Genomic DNA, 7,757 nt, shown 5'->3' with positions numbered 1-7,757 from the left:
GTGGTGATCATTTAAATTTACTGTTCTGTTAATGTTAATGTTAATGTTACTGTTAATGTTCTTTATACAAATAGAACGGTGTCATATGCGCCTCACAATTTTTACCTCATATGGGTTTATTCAAATATTACCTGGCTTTTATAGACTTAGAGGCCTTGTATTTTCTCGGTAGGGAAAAAATTTGTTACCAAAAAACCCTACTAAAATTGCATGTATTATCCAGCATCAACATCGCCAGCGACCAACGGCGGCCATATACTACATACGTGTCTGTTTGTGTTGTGTTGGGATCGAGGGGAAATTCGGCTGCGTTCTTTTGTGGGAATCCTTCCGAATTTGCCTGATGGAGTAAGGGAAACCGCAGAAAATCTTACCCAGGAAGGAGCGGCCGATAGTCAACTTGAAACATATGCGGCCTTCAGTAACATCGGTATAATTATATGATGTCCTGCATTTTGTGGTGTGTGTGTGTCTGTTTTTTTGTTAATAATATATACTTATGGGAAGATAGAGAATATATCACGCGTGTTCCACTTCATTTTTCAACTTAAAAAAATAAACCATAGGACGCAAACAACACGTCACGCAAAATAACACGTGATTCCAACTCGCTAGCTAGTTCGCTACTGAGCGAGTGGAAAGTTTTGTGTGTCATCAACACTCGCTAACTCGCTTACTCGCTAGCTTGTAGACTCGTCGACTAGCAGCTCGTAAACTAGCTCCGTGTCATCGATGCTTTAGATAACCCTAAGTGGTGCGCAAGACAGCAGGGGTGCCCAACCGCTAAGATGCATGGGGTGAGGTTTTTTTTTTTTTTTTTTTTTTATGTGACACCTCACAAGAGTGTCCCTGCCTGTGCAGTGCACAGACAGGGGAACTATGTCACCACCCGGTTGGGCGGCGTTGTGAGGCGGAGTAAGGTAGGGGCTGTAGGAAGGGATTTGTTAATGCGGGCCTTGAAGAGGCTCGGATTATAGGAGGGAGGAAAAACAGATGCCGGTAGCTCGTTCCACATACGAGCCGACTTACACAAAAACGAGTCGTAAAAACGGCCCGTTCTCATGAAGCCAACGTCAACCGTGAACGGGTGTTCAGTTCGTGTCCGTCGAGTTTCGCGCACGTGCACCGGTGCATCAGGAATCAATGCTGCTAGCTCCTTGGAGCAGGCTCCATTGAAATACCTGTAGAACAGACACAGCATGCCTACATTGCGTCTATGCATCAGAAAAGGCAATCGGTCTGTTAACAACGGATTGTCAATCAGACGGATCGCTCTCCTTTGCACAGACTCAAGCAGGTTTATCAAGTATTTTGGGGCACCAGCCCAAAGGTGGCTCCCAAATTCAATAGTTGGGCGGACTTGAGACTTGTACAGGGTCAGCAGCTGGTCACTGTTGAAGAATCTCCTAGCCCTGTACAAGACGCCCAACTTTTTGGAGGCCTGATTTACTCGGGCTTCTATGGATCCCCGATACTTGAGCTGGTCTGATATAGTAACTCCAAGCATTTCAATGGAGTCTTTATTGGGGAGAGTGCTCCCATCAAATTGCACCAGACAGTCATTGATCTCCCTCTTTGCCGAAATCAGACACGCTTGGGTTTTTGAGACGTTGAAACTGACCAAGTTGGCCTTACCCCAGGCACGAACCATCTCTAGGTGGTGGTCAATTTTTCGCTTCAAAACTTCCCGAGCTGTTCGGACATCATAGGTGGAAGGGGGCCTGTCAAAAAGATAACCCTCGTGAACGGTGCTGTCATCAGCGTAGCAGTGAATTGGTGCACATTCAACGAGATCGTTGATGTGCAATAAAAACAGCGTCGGAGACAGCACAGATCCTTGTGGCACCCCCGCATTGATTTGGTGCGGTGAGGAAGAAGAGCCGTCAACCACGGTTTGAATTGTTCTTCCCCTCAGAAAGTCCGCAATCCAACTATGCAGGGTTGGGTGGATCCCATACGATGGTAATTTCCCGATAAGCGCCCGGTGCCAGACTCTGTCAAAGGCTTTGGAGATATCCAACCCAACGGTTTGGGTTTCACCAAAACGTTCCATGTACCGCCCCCAAATATGCGTTACATATCCGAGTAGATCGCCACACGATCGGTTTTGACGAAATCCATATTGCCGATCGCTTAGGATATTGTTATTCTCGAGATATGTGAGCAATTTGTTGTTAACCACCCTTTCTAATACCTTCGAGAGTATGGAAGTGATGGCTATGGGGCGGTAGTTAGAAGGGTCGGAACGGTCCCCCTTTTTTGGGATTGGGTGGACGATTGCCTTTTTCCAAAGATCAGGCACCTTTCCACCTTTGAGAGAGAGCCTAAATAATTTCGCGAGCACTGGAGTCATTTCTGCAGAACACCTCTTGAGGACTAAGGCAGGTATTCCGTCCGGCCCACTGGCTTTGTCGACTTTCAGCTCGTTCAAGACTCGGAGAACCTCTCTGTTCCGGATCTTCGGTTCCTCCATTTGAAAACCGCAGTGCGGAATGGAAGGGGGAGTCTCTCCGTTATCTTGAAGAGTTGAGTTTTCCGCGAAAATTTTGCCTAATAATTCAGCTTTCTCGCGGGCCGAGTTAGCCAGCCGACCATCAGGCTTGGTCAGAGGTGGGAAAGTGGTTCTGCAGAAATTTCTTCCGATCGAGCTAGCGAGTGACCAGAAAGCACGGCTGTGGGGCAGTCAGCCAGCTTTTTCGCAATTCTCTGGTCGTGATCGCTCTTAGCTCTATTTAGAACTCTCTTACAATCCCTTGCCCGTTTTCGGTATTCCGAAAGGTTATTCATGGAGCTAATCTTCCGGAGTGCATTAAAAGCCGTATTTTTGAGTCTGACAGCATCAGCACAGCGATGGTCAAACCACGGTTTTGTGCCCGCTCCAGAGGATTTGACGGAGAAGGGAATGTAGCAATCCATTGCTGATGTGATTACTTCTTCTACCTCGCGTGCACAAATTGATGGGTCCTCGGAGCTAAAGCAAACAGTACTCCAAGGAAAGGCGCCGAAGAAAGACCGCATGCCGTCCCATTTTGCTGCCCTGTAGTGCCATACCTTCCTCTTTACATGTTTGTCGGGTTGACGGTTCATGGAGGATGGGACAGAGGTGGTAATCAGGCAGTGGTCAGAGGATCCCAAGGGCGCTGTCACCTCCACTTTGTACCCGAGTGGCTCACTAGTGAGAAACAAATCGAGTAGGTTGGCTCGATGTGATGGGATGTCTGGTATTCTGGTCGGAGATTCTACGAGTTGGCTTAGTCCATGGATAAGGGCAAAGGATTCCGCAGATCTACCGGCAGAGTTTGTTGGGCCCGAGAACTTCAGCCATTGTTCATTATGAACATTGAAGTCCCCCAGGATTACAAACTCGGCCGATGGGTAACGGGGCAAGAGAATATCTACAGTGTCACTCAAGTATTTAAACAACTCAACAGTGTCTGATTCGGCAAGGTTTGGTGAGCGATATAGGCACGCATAAATTCTCATCATACCGGTGAGATCCACACGTACCCATAACACTTCGTGTTTTGCGCTCTCGATATTTGCGAGACGAGCGCAGCTGATGTCAGCACGGCTGTAAAGGCAGACACCTCATTTGGGCCTGAAAAGGCTTTCCAGATGATATCCTGGGCAGTTCAGATAGGAGGTATCTGGGGGCTCGGCAATCTGTGTTTCCGTAAGGAAGAGGAGATGGGGATTTTGTGAGAGAAGGTGGTGGTGGATGGGAGTTAGGTTGGTGTGCAGACCGCGAATGTTAGCGAAATTCACCTTCATCCTCGGTCCACACTGAGGACTCCTACTGTTCGCTGTCGCTGAGTTTATATTAATTTGTTGTGAGTTCATAGTTTTTAAGTTTGTTTTATTTGTTTGAGGGATTTAGGATGGGTTGGGAAGGATTAGGTTAAAAAGGTTGGGTGGGGAGTTGGAGAGTGGAGCAACTGGATACACCAAATGTAAGGTATGTTCTTCTGACTGCGGTTCTAGGCAATGGGCAGGAGAGTCCGTCTGTGGAGGTCGCCCAGTGCGCCCCAAACGCTAGATGCTGGGTCCTCACCGGTCACGAACCGGCACAACATCAGCGGCAGGGTTTTTTCGCTGGCTGATGGGGCAGCCCACCCTTGGTCGTGAGCCCAAGGGTCGGGCCCCTGTACTATCCAGCGGCCCGGACAGCGATAACCGGTTTACTGGATCTCCCTCAACCGGCCTCTCCCAGCCCGGCCCGCCCCGCAGTGAGTAGGCCGACCCATTCATCAGTGTGATCCAGAACGCACAACCCTCCATGAACCCGGGCACCCCTGCTAAGTCACCAAACGTAGCGAACCACTTCAGGTGACCTGTGGCAGAGGTGTTGGTAACCCAGAGTATGGTTCCCGGGGCGGCGGTACCCATTGACCACCTCCCAAATTAAAATTCAGTTTTCGGTTTGTTCAGGTCTTGCTAAGTGGCGGCCGTATGGATAGGCAGATGCCGGTTGAGTGAGACCCTATGACCTCTCCAGCCAGACTCTCATGACCAAGGGTTGGGAGGGTTGGATTCATATATCAGTCATTCCTGAACACCCCAGAATCCTACCCACCCCTCGTACCTTTTTCCTTCCCAGAACGTTCTCTCATTCCTTCCTAAGTCCCAGAGAGAAATTATTTTGATCGGGCCCTCCTGCGTGAAGTTAATGTAAAAATTGGACGAAAAAGCGAAAAGAACGTAAATATATCTTTTTTATGTGAATGTCACAGAAAATTATTGACTTCTTCAGTCATTTTCGGGCCAGTTGGTCTATCGGGAAGATGGTCCTCTCAGAAGCTGGGCGTACTGTACAGGGCCCGCTGATACTTTAATAGTACACAACTGCTGACCCTGTACAAATCGCAAGTGCGCCCTACTGTCGAATTTGTTAGCCATCTCTGGTCCGGAGCCCCAAAATACCTGAAAAAAACCCTTGACTCTGTGCAGAAATGGGCGGTCCGTTTTATAGATTCCCCAATCTTAACAAACGGACTGCAATCTTTAGAGCACAGGCGTCAGGTAGATATGCTGTCCTTGTTCTATCGTTATTACAATAGAAGATGCTCTGAGGAACTAGCGTCATTGATCCCTTCGGAACCGGTGCGTAGTCGGGATACACGCCAAACGCGCGCCCAAGATTTGTACACGGTTGACATGAGAACGGTTCGCTTCTACGATTCGTTCTTAGGTTAAACAGCTCGGCTGTGGAACGAACTGCCGGCCTCTGTGTTTCCTCCCTCCTACAACTTGGGACTCTTCAAGACCCATGGTCACTCCTTCCTCTCCACAAAAAGACCCTCCACAAAGCATCCCCAAAGATGACATAGGCCCTGAGGGAAGTTATTTTCTTCAGGGCCTTCTGTGTGGAGTTAATATAAAAAATAAAAAAAATCGGGTATATTGTGACTGGTGCCCCAAAACTGCAACTTTACTATTTGAGTTGGTGTTAGAAGGTGCTACTGGGATACGCCCCACGTTACACAATCGAAGGACCAGTCCCAAAATCATGTCAACTGCAGTTATGTTATTTAGGATAGTTAATTGTATCCGCTAAACTAGATGGACAGTATTCCTCAATGTTTAAAATCTGGGCTTCTGGAACATAAAGTAAGCCCAGATTGGATTATACGAAAAAAGCCGTTGCAATTGGGGCAACAAAGTCTGCAAGATTCTGGATGCTTGATGCTGAGCTGCACTGAGCACAGTGTCACTTGAATAGGTATGTTTTACATCTTTTTACAGTTATTCCGGTCATGTTGACATTTTAGGATACATTTAAGGTACAACTGCAGGATTTGGAGTGGAAAGTCAAGAAGATGAAGGTTGGCAAGTACCTACCTGGCTATTGTGATTTGGTCACCTAATACAGCTGTTATTTACACTAGGCGAAAAAAAAATTCAATACATAAATCATACCATAAACCAATAAAATGAAATTTTACCTTGAGAAAATTGTTAGTCAATAAAACACAATTTTCAACAAATGATCTCCATGAATAAACATGAATAGCACCGAAATAAGCAATAAAGGCAATAATAACTTGTTGTGATGATTGATAAACCACAATGACGTCAATCGCCTGATCTGCGTAGGCTTCTTACCCTCGGGAAAAGGAGAAATCAACTTGTTTGCGTTTCAAAGGTTGCTTTGCATTAATTTTTCCATGACCGCAACTAGAATAATGAATCATTGTTTGCGGGGAAAATAATAACACTTATATGTGATGTGATTCACGCTGCTTTGTAATATTCCGGTCATTAGCTGACCCGAAGTTACCACAGATCGGGGCAAAGTCGATGTTGTTTATGTCTTGAATTGTTATTAGCAATACGAAGAATCGTGAGGAAATATAAGGACCAATAAAATTTTATGTTTCAAACTAATTAACTAAATAAACATCACGTCGTTTTCCGCAGGGGTAGGCAGAGAGGACAGACCGCCAAACAACTCGGTCTTAGCACACACTCCTTACCTCATTCACATTCACACATCGTCTCATAAACACTCTTCTGTTATTCTGACTCTTTTCATAGTCCGACACAAGTATTATATATTCTCATTACACTCATTCATTCGTTCATTCGCTCTACATGCCCACGCCGTCTAAGCGTCCCTTTCTTAATCTTGCTCATCACGCTTACATCAGCCTTGTATTTTTTGCGCATCTCCCCATTTTACACGATTATACGTGGTTTTACCACATATACGCCTGAGGGAACTCTTTTCCACGTCATTCAGTCTACTTTCATCCTTCCTCTGTCAATTCCAAGCCTCACTGCTATTAGGGTAGATATCAGAACTCCATTGTGGACTGCTAGCTTCACTTCTTTGACATTTTTTTGCTAGCGTCAACCGCATTCAGTCCTTCATTAATGTAATTACCTGCATTTACTCTTCTTTCAATATCTCTGTCAGCCTTTCCACCTCTCGTAAGTTAAGTTTATTATTCCAGTTTAAATGATTGTTAAATTATTAAGAGAAACGACTGCAAGGCCTTTTTAACACTTTCATTTGGATTTGAGGCAAAAATACACAACCAAGAGTTTAGTAAGGATTCGAGCTATTTTATTTATCTCTGTTGCAAATTTCAAATAGTATAAAACAAGGTCACTATCCGCGTCTGTCTGTGCGATTAGTTCTTAAATATGCAACAGGGTTTGATATGGTTTACACTATCGGTTAGAGAATTTCTTCCGAAAGGTTTATGCATGTATTTAGCGAAAATAGAGAAAAGTTTAACAACTCCGTGTACAAGTCAGCTAGTTATCGAATATAGGCTAATGAATAATAATTCTAATAGCAATCATGGAGAAAATATACTGATAAAAAATATTGCTTATTTATTAGGAATCTCTTGAAATTATTCGTAATCCGGTTAAAACGGGATTGCAGAAACTTTTAGTAAAATACTGTTGTTTTGTCATGATGTCGTAACACGTGTTTATAAAAATAATAACATTTTTCATTTCGTCATTATACAGGGTTTTCCAATAAGAGGTGTTATTTTGATATTCAATCGTAAAAGATCAATAGTTTCGTTGCTTGTGTGGCACGTAGCACGGTTTTGTTGAAATTAAACCTTGTCCAGATCAATACCATCCAATTCCGGCCATAAAAAATCATTAATCATCTCTCGATAGCGCAATCCATTCACCGTAACTGTTGCTCCAGCCTCATTATTAAAAAAGTAAGGTCCAATGACTCCGCCGGACCATAAAACGCACCAAACAGTCACACGTTGAGGATAGAGGAGGCT

Source organism: Hesperophylax consimilis, chromosome 13 (assembly GCF_061612785.1).
Source record: "Hesperophylax consimilis isolate HC1 chromosome 13, BYU_Hcon_1.0, whole genome shotgun sequence".
Classification (NCBI taxonomy): Eukaryota; Metazoa; Arthropoda; class Insecta; order Trichoptera; family Limnephilidae; genus Hesperophylax; species Hesperophylax consimilis.
The sequence above is the reverse complement of the archived record's forward strand: the minus strand, read 5'-3'. Positions refer to the sequence as shown.